The sequence below is a fragment of the Lactuca serriola genome, chromosome 4, assembly GCF_051521515.1.
Source record: "Lactuca serriola cultivar US96UC23 chromosome 4, Lser_US96UC23_V15, whole genome shotgun sequence".
NCBI classification, from domain to species: Eukaryota; Viridiplantae; Streptophyta; class Magnoliopsida; order Asterales; family Asteraceae; genus Lactuca; species Lactuca serriola.
The window spans coordinates 81,552,614-81,568,354 of record NC_136411.1 but is presented as its reverse complement, the minus strand read 5'-3'; the positions used below and the strand labels follow the sequence as shown (position 1 = coordinate 81,568,354).

The 15,741-nt window shown below is 35.2% G+C and overlaps 1 pseudogene; it reads left to right on the top strand.

Moving 5' to 3' along the window:
- The first annotated feature begins 8,349 nt into the window (after window positions 1-8,349).
- LOC145098552 (umecyanin pseudogene) lies at window positions 8,350-8,769 on the top strand (annotated as a pseudogene).
- Window positions 8,770-15,741: the final 6,972 nt, after the last annotated feature.

The window sequence follows — 15,741 nt, the reverse complement described above, 5'->3', positions numbered from 1 at the left end:
CATCTTGTTACAAAAATGCGTCCCTCAATCATTAATCAAAGCTCTAGGCACACCAAATCTCGCAAAAACATTAGACTTTAAAAACTCGATAACCGTTTTGGCATCGTCCGATCTTGTGGCTTTGTCCTCAACCCATTTAGAAACATATTCAACCGTGAGCAAAATACAAACGTTGCCAAATGAGACGGGAAATGGGCCCATGAAATCAATCCCCCATACGTCAAAAATTTCACAAACGAGGATTGGATTTTGGGGCATTTGGTTCTTTTGCGAAATGTTTCCTGTCCTTTGGCACCGCTCACAACTTTTACAAAACAAGTAACAATCGCGTGACATGGTTGGCCAAAATAATCCACACTCAAGGACCTTTCTCAAGGCCAGGCTAGGTCCGAAGTGTCCCCACAAGCAAATTCATGACAGAATTGCAAAATGGATTGGTGCTCTTGTTGGGGTACATATCGCCTAATGATTTGATCGGGACAATGTTTCCACAAATAAGGTTCATCCCACACATCGTATTTTGCATCACTTTTGAGCTTGTCTTTTTGAACATGTGTGAATGTGTCGGGATACCTTTTTGTGACCAAAAAGTTAACGATATCGGCATACCAAGGAATAGATTGAGTAAGGGAAAAGAGATGCTCATTCGGAAACTCGTCCCGCAATGGGAGAGGAGTTTCATTTGAAGTGATCCGACTTAGATGATCGGCAACAAGGTTCTCGCATCCGATCTTGTCCCGGATTTCCAAATCAACTTCTTGTAACAATAAAATCCACTGGATGAGTCTTTTCTTTGCATCTTTTTTCGTCATCAAGTACTTAAGTGCTGCGTGATCCGAATACACTATGACCTTGGTACCAAGTAGATATTTTCTAAATTTCTCCAAGGCGAACACTATGGCCAAAAGCTCATTTTCCGTGGTAGAGTAGTTGCTTTGAGCATTGTCTAGTGTCCTTGATGCATAATAGATCACGTGGGAGGCCCTCCCATTCTTTTGACCCAAAACGGCGCCTATCGCATAGTTGATTGCATCACACATGATCTCAAATGGGAGATCCCAATTTGGTGCTTGCATGATGGGAGTGGATGTAAGCAACTCTTTGAGCTTGTCAAAAGCTTCTTTGCACGCCTCATTGAACTCGAAATCAACCTCCTTTTGCAAGAGTTGGCACATTGGTCTTGTTATCTTTGAAAAATCCTTGATGAACCTTCGGTAGAATCCAACATGACCTAAAAAAGAACGAGCTTCCCGAACACAAGTCGGGTAAGGTAAGCTTTGAATAACATCGATTTTTGCCTTATCTACCTCAATTCCTTTCTTTGACACAATGTGGCCCAAAATGAGACCTTGACTCACCATAAAATGGCCTTTTTCAAAATTTAGAACCAAATTTGTTTAAATGCATCTTTTTAAAATTTTGGTGAGATTGGTCAAACACTCTTGAAAGGAGTTTCCATATACCGTAAAGTCATCCATGAAAACTTCAATTATATTTTCAACATATTCCGAAAAGATACTAACAATACAACGTTGGAAAGTGGCAGGGGCATTACATAATCCGAATGGCATTCTCTGGTATGCAAAATTACCAAATGGACATGTAAATGTGTTCTTTTCTTGGTCCTCCGGTGCCACCCGGATTTGGTGAAAGCCGGAATACCCATCGAGACAACAATAATGAGATTTCCCGGCCAACCTTTCTAACATTTGGTCAATGAAAGGCAATGGGAAATGATCTTTTCTTGTGCTTGCATTGAGTTTGCGGTAGTCAATACATACTCTCCACCCGTTTTTGCATACGGGTGGGGACCATCATACCTTTGTTGTTCTCGACCACCGTGATTCCCTTTTTCTTTGGAACGACTTGCACCAGGCTCACCCATTTGCTATCCGAGATTGGATAGATCATCCCCGTATCAAGAAGCTTTAATATTTCTTTCTTCACAACTTCCATCATTTGTGGGTTCAATCTTCTTTGCGTATCCCAACTCGGCTTGCATTCATCCTCCATCAAGATCTTGTGCATACAAGTGGAGGGGCTCAATCCCTTGATATCCGCAATCGTCCAACCCATGGCTTCTTTATGCTCCTTCAACACCTTGAGAAGTTGCTCTTCTTCAAATTCGGTTAGGTGAGTTGAAATGATGACCGGAAGGGTCTCGTTGTCTCCCAAATACGCATACTTCAAATGTTGAGGAAGGACCTTCAATTCTAATTCTGGCGGTTGGACAAGGGAGGGTGGCAATCTCGTGTGAGTTTGAGGTAATTCAATTTGCTTCACACTAAATTGGGTGGTCTTCTTGATCTCCAAATTGTTGACTAATCTTTCAATTTCGGGGTCTAGCGAATAGAGCTTCAAAATCTTGGCTAATTTTGCACAATCAAACCCCTTGCTCAAAACCATCTCCAACATGTCATCATCACACAACTCGAACAATTTTTGAATCAACGGTTCGAAAACATCTATAAAGCACAAAGATGAAACATCACTAGGATACCTCATAGCATCATAAATGTTAAAACTTATTGTTTCACCATCAAATTCCATTGTTAAGCTTCCCGCATACACATCAATCTTTGTTCTAGCTGTCTTCAAGAATGGTCGCCCAAGTAAGATTATACCCGATTTTGAGGATACTTGTTCATCTAGGTCAATCACATAGAAATCCTCCGGGAAGACCAATTGGTTTACTTGCACTAGGACATCTTCCAAAACACCTTTAGGAAAGACACTTGATTTATCCGCAAGAGATACTATGACACCGGTTTCACTTAAGGGTCCAACATTCAATGATTCATACACCGAGTAAGGCATGACATTGATAGAGGCACCAAGATTAAGCATAACACTACTAAAGGTGACATCTCCAATCTTGCAAGGGACCGTGAACATTCTGGGATCTTTACAATTGGGTGGAAGCTTCCTTTGTAAAACTGCAAATGCATTTTCATTCATCGAGATTTTCTCATTCCCTTTCAACTTTCTCTTGTTGGTGCAAAGCTCCTTCAAGAACTTTGCATATCTCGGAATTTGTTTGATTGCATCAAGTAAAGGGATGTTTACTTCCACCTTTCGGAAGGTGTCCAAGATCTCTTTCTCCTCCATATTCTTCTTTGAAGTTGCAAGTCAGGAGGGGAATGGTGGGCGAGTGGCTATTGGTGTCACTAGAGGAGTAGTCTTTCTTTGGGGCTCCGGCTTGTGTGTCATTCTTGGCTATGGGATCCTCAATGGGGATGATCTCTATTTCTTCCTCTTCTTCCCTCGGCTTCTTCTTCGAACTATTTTCTTCGGTTTGTTTGCCACTTCTCAAGGTCACCACATTGACATTAAGGTTCTTTTCGGTTTGAGAAGGGAGTTTACCATGGGATTCCAACTTGCTTATGGATGTAACTATATCTCCCATTTGTGACTCAAGGTTGGAGATACTAGTCCTTGTCTCTTTTTGGAATTGTTGGGTACTAGTGGCTAAGGATTTGACAATGTCTTCAAGAGACATTCCGGAGCTACTTGGTTAAGATTGAGGAGGTTGTTAATGATGATGTGGAGGGTGTGGTTTGGGTTGATAGTGTGGTTTTTGATGTTGGTAATGAGGTTGTGGTGATGGATAGGATGGTCTAACCAATGCATTTTGAGGCAATGGTCTAGGGTTGTAGCTTATGTTGGGATTTGGCTTCCAACTTGAATTATATGCATTTTGGTAACCGGATGGTTTGTTGTGGTAGTTTTGGAACTCTCCCATGGCATTCACATGCTCCACATCTTCTTGAAGGATGGGACACATATCCGTAGGATGTCCCATTGCTGCACATATTCCACAAACCATCACTTGTGGAGTTTGTCCCATGGCTAGCTTTTGGACAACGGATGTTAGATCTTTGATTTGAGACTCAAGATTTGATGTTCCTACTTCATTGACTTTGTGTTGTGTGTCTCTCTTCATGTCTTGGCACGGGCCAAAATGTTGAGAATTCGCGGCTATGGTGTTGAAAAGTTGTCTTGTTTGTTGTGGAGTTTTACTAAAGATATCACCACCACTTGAGGCATCAACTAGTCTTCTCTCCATTGGTAACAATCCCTCATAGAAGTTTTGAATGAGGAGTTGTTCCGGAATTTGGTGTTGTGGGCAACTATAGCACAAGTTGTTGAACCTCTCCCAATAATCATGGAAAGTCTCATTTTGACCTTGGCGGATTCCACAAATCTCATTTCTAAGACTTGAGACTCTTGAAGCGGGATAGAACTTATCAAGGAAATCTCTTGCCATGTTGGTCCATGAGTTGATCGACCCCGGTGGAAGATAGAATAACCAATCTTTTGCTCTATCGGCCAATGAAAAGGGGAATGCCCTTAGCTTGATTTGGTCATTGGTTGACCCTTGTGGCTTCATACTCGTGCAAATGATGTGGAACATCTTCAAGTGCTTATGAGGGTCTTCATTCTCCAATCCATGAAAAGCTGGTAGGTGATAGACTAAACTTGACTTCAACTTCGAGCCTCCTTCCAAAACCGGGTAATTGATACCGGTTGGAGTTTGTGTAACATCGGTCTCCATCATTTGCCTCAAGGTTCTTTCGGGAACTTATCCTCCGTACGCCATTGCAATTGGTTCAATAATGGGTGGATTTTGTTGTAGGGGTAGTGTTTCGAGAATTTCTTGGCGAGGGTCGGGACTAGAATCGGGTTCCGTATCACTTGATGAAGCAGGTTCAACCTCCGGATCCCCGTGAGGATTAGAAGTTTGACCACGTTCAATTTGCTTTTCCTTCGCCAAACGCCTTGCTTCTATTTCGATTTATGGGTTGTAAATCAAGTCACCTGTACACTGAGATCGGGACATAGAGAAACAAATTGATTAAAAATAAACCAATCCCCGACAACGGCACCAAAATTTGGTGGTTGTTGAGGCCAACAAAATTAATACCCTAAATATTACACTCTAAAATAGTGTATAGTGGTAAAGGGATCGTATCCACGAAGATTGGTTCAATTTATAACTCTATGAAAAAAAAATCTCTTTGTAAAAATACTTGTAAAATAACAATAAAAAAAGTAAAATAGGGGGTGTTTAGTTCTTTCGATTGTTTGACAAAAATTAAAACTAGCTAGAATGAAAATATGACACGTAAACAAGTAGAAGATTGAATTAAATGCAAAGAAGTGGAATTGGTTGATTTTGGGGAACACCTCATGGATGATATGATTGACTTATCATTAGACTTAATGGAATAACACTTGTGAATTTGTTTAACTTGGCTATTGCAATTCATAAACACAAATTGCCTCAAATCTTCTTAGATATTAAAATGGTTAGAGGAGCTCTTAACACATATCCTTAATTGAAGTCACAAAATCAATGAAGCATAAAATCTTGTGAAAATCAATTAGCTTTAAGTTGTAAGAGTTACCAAGTCCAAAAGATAATCAAATGCTTACATTATCATTATGGAGGAAACATTTCCATGGTCTAAATGAAATGAAAACAAACATATAAACCATTTGTTTCTTACTAATTTGAAGGTCTATTACTTAACCAAGAAATTAATCAACAATAACTAGCATTCATTCATCCAAGCTTATGATCAAAGATAAATAAGCACAACAAGATGTTTAACTAGAAAACATTCCCATAAACATCAAACACAAATGTAAAGATAAGTCTTCAAAGCAAATAATCATCCATGGGTTAAACCCTAATCAACCAAATGAAAATTTAGCCAAGCATGGCCAAAGTAAAAGAAAAACAATATAGTTTAGTGGTACCAAACATTGTCTTAGATGCAAGATGAAAGGAAATTACACTAATCTTCCAAAAATTCTTCCAATCTTCCAAAGCGTCTTAGAGAGAATATGGAGTGTGTTCTTCTAGTCCTTCCCCTCAAAAATGGCTCCAATCTCCAGCGAAAGGGGTTAATTTTCGGATTCAAAAAGGTGCCAAAAGTCACCCACCAAACTTCCACAAATAGAGTCAACAAGTCAAACCCGGAATCAGCTCAGGGCAATTCACGCGGACCGCGTATGATTCCACGCAAACCGCGTGGGTCATGCTGATTGTGAGACTTGGGCCATTAATCATGCATTTTAGCCCAATCTTCACTTCTTTAACTTCAGCCCACAATCATAATTCTTTAGGACCCATTTGCCATTCCCAAGCCTTCTAATGATGACCCAATACTCCTTAAATTTTCTTGTAGCTTGATTCTGCGTCGCCTCATCATCATCCTTGCCCACAAATTACATCCAAATTGATTTCTTCTTTTACGCAAGCACCAAACCCAATCGCACCACTTCAAGTCCACAAGCAAATCACATGCCTCCATAAGTCCTGCATCCTTCTAAGTCTCCAATAACAAATAGTCTTCGGTAAATCCTGCAATTAAGCTCAAAAGACTAGAAAGCACCTGGTAAAGGAGAAAAATGACAAAAAGAGAAAATATGCATGAAGATTGACTAAAATGAGATGGTTTTAACTAAAAATAAACTATGAAAATAAGTAATAAAAACGGAACTATCATTAGCACCTCAAGTGTGATGCCTCAAATGTGTCACAAACACCAAGAACAATGGAGGACGATGAAAGAGAGCTTTGAGGCACCAAAATCGGCTAGCTTCTTCTTATGATACTCTTGTGTATCGATTTTTGGGCTTTAGGGGTTACATATATCACGTAGAATTCCAAGGGTCACTTGTAAACCCTAATCCATTCACTTAGGCTTTTGATCCAATAATCCATTTGGACTAACACTTCATGGACTCTCACATAAGCTTAGTCCATCACTAATCAATCATCGATCATTAGCCCAAACTATATGTATCACTGATTTACATAATCAGTCATTGTTAATTTAATCTGTCTCTTTTGATCACTAAATTAATTCCAAATTAATTCTTGATCAATACCAATTCAATAATATGATTTATCTATTAATATATTATTCTTATAATATATTAATAAATCACAATTAACCTCTTTCTCAAATATCTTTCCAATCAAATTGCTCCGGTGAATGCAACCCAAACGGACCATGCTACTATCGGGTCAAGTAAATACCAATTATAGTTATGGACTTAGACACCTAATCCAACAAAATGGTCATCAAACCTGCTAAAGAGGCTCATCGATACATTTTTTATTACACCTATAACCTGTAAAAAAAAGAAATATATATTAAATTTTGAGTGTAATTAGATTTTATTTGAAGATGGGTTTAGCACAATTGGTTAATACGTAGGGGTTTGTATGTGAGGTTCGAACTCACGCTTCCACATTAGGACTTTACATGTTAACCTACAGTTCAAAGTATTTCACGAGTTTATTTGAAAGTTTAAAAAAATGGGTAGGACTAATAGGGTTCGAACTCACGCTCTCCAATATAATGACTATACGACTTAATCAAGTTCTAGTCTCATGACCATAAATTTTAATATGTTTCACATGTTATATGTGCCGGTAGAAGTATATATACAAATTAATGAGCTTTTTAGCGAGTCAGATTTAATTTTATTTATTCATTTATTATTATTTTTTAAATGGTTGGTTAGTGATTAAGAGTTAGTATCACAAAGTTAGTAAAATTCGCCAATGACCGATTTAGAACACCAAACATCCAATCTAATAGGCAAAATTTTTATCAAGTGGGCTTGTCCTACATTAGTTTTTAACAAGCTAAATATCCATTTTTATAATATTTACTAAAAATGAGGGTATCATATGGGTGAAAATGGGGATTATGGTCGTTTTTAATGTATTAGCGAATAAATCTTTTTTGCATCGTTAAATTATATGAAAATTTGCGTTTAGCAAATAGATAATTGTCTAATATATGTATTTTCGGTTCAAATGAAGGGTTATTGTTATTTCTTTTATTTGAGTCGTAACAAAATTAAGGGGATGAACCATAACGCAATTTCATTTTATAAAGACAGTGATATTTTACAAAATCGATTTTGTCAAAATAAGTGATTTTATATTTTACAACAATTTTTTAAAGAAATATCATCCCATAATAAGAATACTTTTATTTTATAGTTTAGCAAACTGGCTATATAGAAGTATTCCATCTTTACACATGTAATGAATCGTATACCAAGATAAAAAAATATTTATTATTCATGTCTAAATCACATACAAATACTTGGAGTTAATAACCATTAATGCCGCAATAAATATCTACAAATGTAACTATGTGAATAGCTAAAATTAATTAACATTAATTTCTTAAATACACATATACAACTCCAACATTTCTTCTAAATATACCCAAAACTTATTCTCTCATAGCATACGACAAAAAGCTTTACTCGGGAGATCCATCAAAAGATTAAGAACACATATTTATTTAATCAAGAATGGCAAACCTAAAGCCAAGTTTGTTTCTGATTATAGCCATGGTTGTTGCATCCATGAAGTTCAATCACTCGGTGGCAACAGAGCATGTCGTCGGCGATTCCTTCGGCTGGGCAGTGCCACAAAATGCTGGTTTCTATGCAATGTGGTCTCTAAACCATACCTTCATAATTGATGATACTCTAATCTTTAATTTTGCCGATGGATTTCATAATGTTGCAGAAGTAACGAAGGAGGCACACGACACGTGCGACACCCAAAATCTAATCTCAATCCAAACCACCAGCCCCGCTAGATTTACCATAAACAATGTCGACAACCACTACTACATATGTACCGTAGGCTTGCACTGCAAGTCCCTTTTGAAATTAGCAATTAGGGTTTCTGTTCCTAACAATTCGTCTGTAATGTTATCTCACTGATATTTTATTATTATCATATAAATATAAATATAATGAAATAACACATTGGTTAATATATTATACTTTTTTTTCTAAGTTGTTGATGGTATGTTAAATACTTTAATATATAATTTGATAGGTTCATCGTTAAAAGTTAACGAACAAAAAAAGCAAATAATATAGTGAAAGATAAATAATTATTTGTCACCGCATTATTAATATGTTTTTTTTATAATTATATATATTCCCTTAGTCACACAAAACCAAATATTAATTAGGGTAAACTAGTAATTGAGCTCAGGCTTTGCAACAGGTTTTACGTGTTTTTGTTGTGTATTATGAGTGAAAAACATAGGGGTATAAAGAGACATTTTACAAAGTTTAAGGTGGAAGGGGTGAATGTGATATTTTAAAAAGTAATTGGATGAAAAATATCATTTTACAAAATACAGGGGTTGCCAGTGACAAATTATATGAAGATGAAGGATTAAAGTTGCACTTTACGTATTGAGGGTTGCAAATAACAAATTTTCCAAATTTTGATAATTAAAGTTGCACTTTACGTATTGACATACTGGTACGTTGTACATTAACAATTGCCGTATTAGGTATAGTGATTTTCTCGATTGAGATGAGCTGGAAAATGCATTTTACAAAGTAGATGAGGTAAAATTGTATTGATATATAGTATGAGATAAGCACGAAAGTTTAGAAAACGAAAGGGTGAAATTTTACAAAGTTAAAGGTGGAGGGGAGAAAGTGATATTTTAAAAAGTAAAAAGATGAAAATATCATTTTATAAAATAGAAGGATTACAAGTGACATACTATTACACAAAGTTACCGGATTAAAGTTGAATTTTACACATTAACATGTTTACAAAGTGTCCATTACAACTTGTAATATTAATAATAATAACTTTGTCTCACAAACACAAAGTTGCATTTTTGTTATATTTATAATTGCAAATTTGGTTCCTATGGTTTACCAAAAAATTCAAGTTGGATCCAATTTTTTTCACTCGCATAATTGGTCTAAAATTGAAACTTATATGCTGATTTGATCCATTGAATTAATTAATTGCCATTATATTTCAACAATTATATTAGTCACATGCTCCTCATGTAAGGGAATATTTGTCAATTTAGTAATTTTTCCTCTTTACCTACATCTTTACTTCACCAATTTTCTTCACTCATTCTCAGCAATCTTTGAGATTCAGTCATTCACTATTATTAGAATCTCTCGATATTATAATAAAACGCCACATCAACCACATGTTGATGACGAATTAACAAAAGAGGCACATCAAATAAACAAGGATGAATGGCAAATGTCTCGTCTGATTATTTTTGTCCTCAATTAATGTCGTTTATTTACATATATAATGATTTAAATAGAAAAAACAAGAATATGTTATCTAAATTGAAAATTATGACATGATATGTCATTATGTAGCACTTTTATGTGTTTAAAATGTAACTATTTATTAAGCCAATTCAACATTATCTATTAGTTGTCTAATTATATGTTAGGGGTTACAAGAACAAGTTCTATTATGATACATTCGTACTGTTGTATAAGAAAATTGTAACATATGTTTTTCAAGATAAATGACTTTGATTTAGTTTTTGTAAGTGATCTTGAGCGTATTTTGGTCCGTTACTGTATTCAACATTTTTTTTAGAAAATTTAACAAAATGATCAACAAACTTGCTAAAGAGGCTCATGGATACATTTTTTCTTATACCTATAACTGACAAATATACATATATATATATATATATATATATATATATATATATATATATATTAAAATTTGAGTTTATTAGATTTTTTTTGTTTGATATCTATTTATTGAACCAATTCAAATTTATCTATAATTATCTAATTATATGTTTGGGGTAATGTTGTTGGATTAGGTGTCTAAGCCCATAACTATTTTGGTATGTACTTGACCTGATTGTGAGCATGATCCTTTTGGGTTGCCTTCACCATAACAACTGATGGATGAATTAAGGAGAAAAAAATGATTAATTATGATTTATTAATATATTATATGAATAATATATTAAAAGAGAAATCATATTATTTAATTAATATTAGTTAAAAATTAATATTAGTTAAAAATTAATAAGAATTAATTTTGTGGCTAAAAGAGATTAATTAAATAAAGGGGACTGTTATGCAAATCATTGATAATTGCATAAATGGGCTAATGGACTCCATAGAAGTTGGAGTAAACGAAATCTATGGGGAAACCCATAAGAATTCATTCAAGGCCTCTATGGAGGGAGTCCATGGGCTGCTTAGGGCCTAAGCAGTCAAATTAGGGTTTTCTGGTTGAAAACCCTAATAGCCTAAGTATAAAAGGAACCCTTGGCAAGCCAGAAAACATCCCTAACCTTCTAAGAGAAACCCTAGGACGTTTTTGGTGCCTCCTCCCTCACTCCTTGTTCATCTTGTTGCATATGGTGTTTGTGACTCCATTAGAGGTGCAACATTTGAGTCACTAGGCTTTTAGAAGTCAATTACAAGAAGGATTCATATTGTTATTCAACATAACAATCAAGGTAAGATGTAAACTCTATTCTTTTGTCAAGTTTGATTATTATATGCTAGATCTAGGGTTTATGAGCTTTGGATGATTATTTCATGCTTATTAGACAAACTTGATCCAAAGCTTTAGGGTTTATATGTACACCATAGGATTGATATAGTGCTTAAAACCCATTAGTGGTATTAGAGTCTAGGTTGTTTGTTTGATGTATTTGATGCTTATATAATCATTCGTGGCCTAAAAATTGAATTTTTTTTGTCCACTGCCTGACTGGCTCGGCGAGTTAGTGGATGAACTCGGCAAGTCCAGAGACAGAGGAAAATTCGGGATTTTTACTGATTTGGCTGTGGGATAATAAGTTATTTATTGCCTTATATGATAAACTTTAATTATTTGTATTATTTGATGTGCATTATCTTGCCTTGAAATAGAATTAGGTCAAATTTAGATAATCACTAATTATTTGATTAATTAAAATTATTTGTAATTTGATCTATATGGTTTTGAAAAGTTTCAAACCTTGCCCTCAAGTTTTGGAATTTAAATTTTTGATTAAAAGTTCTAATTTTTAAATGTTAAATTCTAAAACCTAGTTTTTTGAAAAGTTCAAATTACACCCTTATGGTTTTATTAAATTAATTAAGTGTATAATTAAAAGAGAGTTAATAAATCCATAATGATATGGCTTATATTTAATTAAATTAACATGTATAATTTATTAAATTAAACCACTTAGTATTTTAAAAGTGTAAAATACACCCTTATACTATATATATATATATACACACACACACACACACACACACACACGCCTCAAGCTTTTCCGAGCCTTGGCGAGTCATAACGTTTGTAAGGCGTGACTTAAGGCGGAAATTTTTTATATAATTAATATTTTTATATGTATTTTCAACTATTATTCATTTTTATACACATATATGAGTTAAGGCGGCGTTTTAGCAAAGCTTGGCTGCAGGTGCAAGCCTTGGAGCCGTGGCGCGCCATGGCAGAGCCATGGCGAGCTTTTCAGAACCTTATATATATATATATGTATATATATATATATATATATATATATATATATATATATAAAATTCAAAGTCTAATATTATATATGTATAAATAAAGAGTCAGTCTTACCGTTAGTAGACCTCATTCACGAAGCTGGTTTATAAGGGGTGTTTAAGGAAGCGACCTGTAAAATGACCGCCATTAGGTATCCACTTTTACCCACCGCCCTCTTGACTAGTGGAGGGTCGTTAGTCGAACGGGTAGGATAGGACACAACCTTCCATTATAAGTATAATGAAATACGAAGTAACTAAATGTTTTATAAATTCCAAAATCTTAGTTACTTCAGGAAAAATGTGAAGTTGGTGCTATTCCATGAAATTACACTTTGTACCCTTGTTAAGACGTTAGCGGAGCATGTGTGGTTAACCGCCATACTAATTGGGCTCTAAGCAAAGGTGGAAAAGGGTGACTCGATGTTTGTCATAGATCGATGGAGCGTGTGTGGTTAACCGGCACGCCGATTAGGTGACTGTAACATTGGGGGCACCATGTATATTTTCATGGTTATCCACAACTTATTTGTGATCCTCGGGATCCCAGTCACAAACGAAGGGAACACTCGAGATTTAAACATGCCATTGAAAAGTTCAACGAATCTCAAAAGATCTAGGAGTTTCAGTTCATTTAAAACTTAATTTTCAATTCTCGTTTTTCATGGTGGAAATTGGTAAATCTTCATTTACCTACCTTCAAATGTTCTGCAATTTGTATTACTACATCCCTCTTCCAAATTGTAGATTGTGTTGGGTCCTTGCCTTGATAATTCATTTGGGTGTTATATCAAGGATTCCAATCAACTAACTTGAATTTTCTCCCATTTTGTAGATGTCAAAATCTATCATCTATGGTCTTCCTGAATCCATTGGAAAAAGTTTTCCGCTTGAAGATGATGTTCCACGATTGGATTGTGGAAATGGAAATCATGCTTCACTTCCTCCACCTCCTCCACTAATTATCCCTGACCCACGTGTTCGAAGACTTGAAAAGTTCAAGGTCACTCAAGCCCTATTGGCGAAAAGACACGAAGATGGAAAGTCGATATGCGCTCATGTCTTGGATATGAAGTTGCATATTGACAGATTGGGAATGTTGGGTGTCGACGTCTCAAGGAAGTTGGTTGTTGACTGGGTTCTTCAGTGACTTCCGGATTCATATGGTAAGTTCGTTAGAGAGTACTATATGATGGAACACGACGTGACCTTCATTGATTTGACTTATTTGCTTATTGCTGCTGAATCAAAAATGATTTGGCACACTGGTCGAGCAAATTTGACTGGTAAATCAATATCCCAACCTTCCATGGGCAATGGCAACATTGGAAGTCCATAAAATTTTTCTCTACGCAAGAGAAAAGCTGAGTCTGAGATAGCCCTGTGTACCATTCCAGAAGAATCCATATGTTTCTACTGCCAAAAGAGGGGCATTAGTTACGAAGTTGCCCTGCCTACCAGAGAAATCTAAGAGATGGGAGAGTCAAAGTTTATGACTCGGCTTTAGGTAACATCCACTATCTAACTCTATTGAGTTTTCTGTTTTAGATTCTTAATACATGATGTAATAAGATTGCATTTTGTTGTAGGATCAAAGAAAAGAAAGGAATCTTAAAGGAAGAAGTGAGCTGAGTCTGATCGTGAAGAAATGGATTTTGATCGCATGATTCGATGATCGAATTTTTGGAGCTGCTACTTTTAGAGTTATAATAGATTGCTTAGGAATATGAAATAGCATAGTTTTCATTTGAATTTGCATTTTAAGGACAAGTTTTTCCGCACCTTTTTATAAATAAAATAAATTTTGAGTTTTGTCTTATTTATATATCCTTGCAATGTTATTTATGAAAATTGATGCTTGTGTGTTTCTATTGTAAGCAATATTAAGTGGATGTGATTCTTAGTTATGTTATTTATGGTAGTGTCATAATTTTTCTAAGTAAGGAAAGATTCCGATCGCCCAAGTATTAATTGGACAGAAGCTTGGAATCATATGATTTGAATCATGTGATGTATAGAAATCTTGGTACTTGGGAAATTAAGACTAATTCCTTGATCACACAAGTATGTGAGTCAAGAGAAGGACTAAAGGACTAGAACACAATGTTATGCACTGGTCAAGTCCACCACAAATAACAATAAGACAATTCGTCGTGATTTACTAAAAGTCTACTAAATATGGTTATGCTTACAAGATTAAGTGTAATTCTGAATTATTGAAAAGTTTCAATAATAGCAGAACGAATAAGAAGAATCAATTAGGCAGAAAGATAAAAGTTTATCCAATCTGGAAAGAAGGGAGTGTACTTTTGTATCATGTTTTATGATCGTCTTATTGATTATGAAACCATATCACAATTGATCATCTAGGTAAACCTTAGTGCACTGGTATGGCTAAGAAGAGGATTGATAAATTGTTGAAATGGTTAAATCAATAGGTGAATCATACTTCCTTCCAAAATCAAGTCTTAGAGTCATACTCCAAGATTGTGACTTGAGTGACACATCTTAAGAAGTTCTAACACACTCATCAAATGTGAAGCAGAATTTTTTTTTCTTACTCTTGCACATTTGAGATTGGTAAATTGTGATGTCTTGGATAAGACAAAGACCAATTAATACCAATTGTGTTTAGTGTTTGTCTTGATAAGAATCCGCACTAACTCTTGAATATTTGTTTGTCAAGAAATGTTTTTTGATAAGAGAATCTTATATGTCAAGAGGTCAGTGGAAGTCTAAATGATCTTGAAAAGGTTCAAGAACTAATCAAGAGTAAACCTATTAGACACTAGCGCACAACTTGAGGCTTGTAACCTATCGTGTTGAAAAAAAAATTATTTCTATGCTATTCCAGTAAAATTACTTATGCATATGAGTTCTATGTGTTCTCAATTGATTGCATAAGGGCAATCAACTTGTTCAATGAAAGTACGTTGACTAGTATAGGTGAGCTGCTAAATAACTTGGAAGCAATGGTGGGACCCTTGATGGCAAGAAATTAGGAATGAACAAGTTCAGTCCATATGAGTTTGGATTTGTCTTAAACCTTGTCTTACATGGTTATGACAAATTCACATGGATAGGAACACATACACCATAAAATCTAAGTGTCATAAGGTTTCTCTCCGATTCATGAAAATGATTGTGAGAAAATGCTTTCACTAAGAGAGATTTTAAGGAGATAGCGATTGTGTAAATTGCATTCTCAAATTTAATTATGATTAGGGCATCCATCTTCATAGTTCAAATTGTGTGATTTGACTATTAGTTTGAACATTTAAGACTTATTCCTATAAGTTCTAAAATGGTTTAAACACACATATGAGCTTTCTAAGGAAAGATGTATGAGTTTTAAAAGCTTAGATAAAGGCT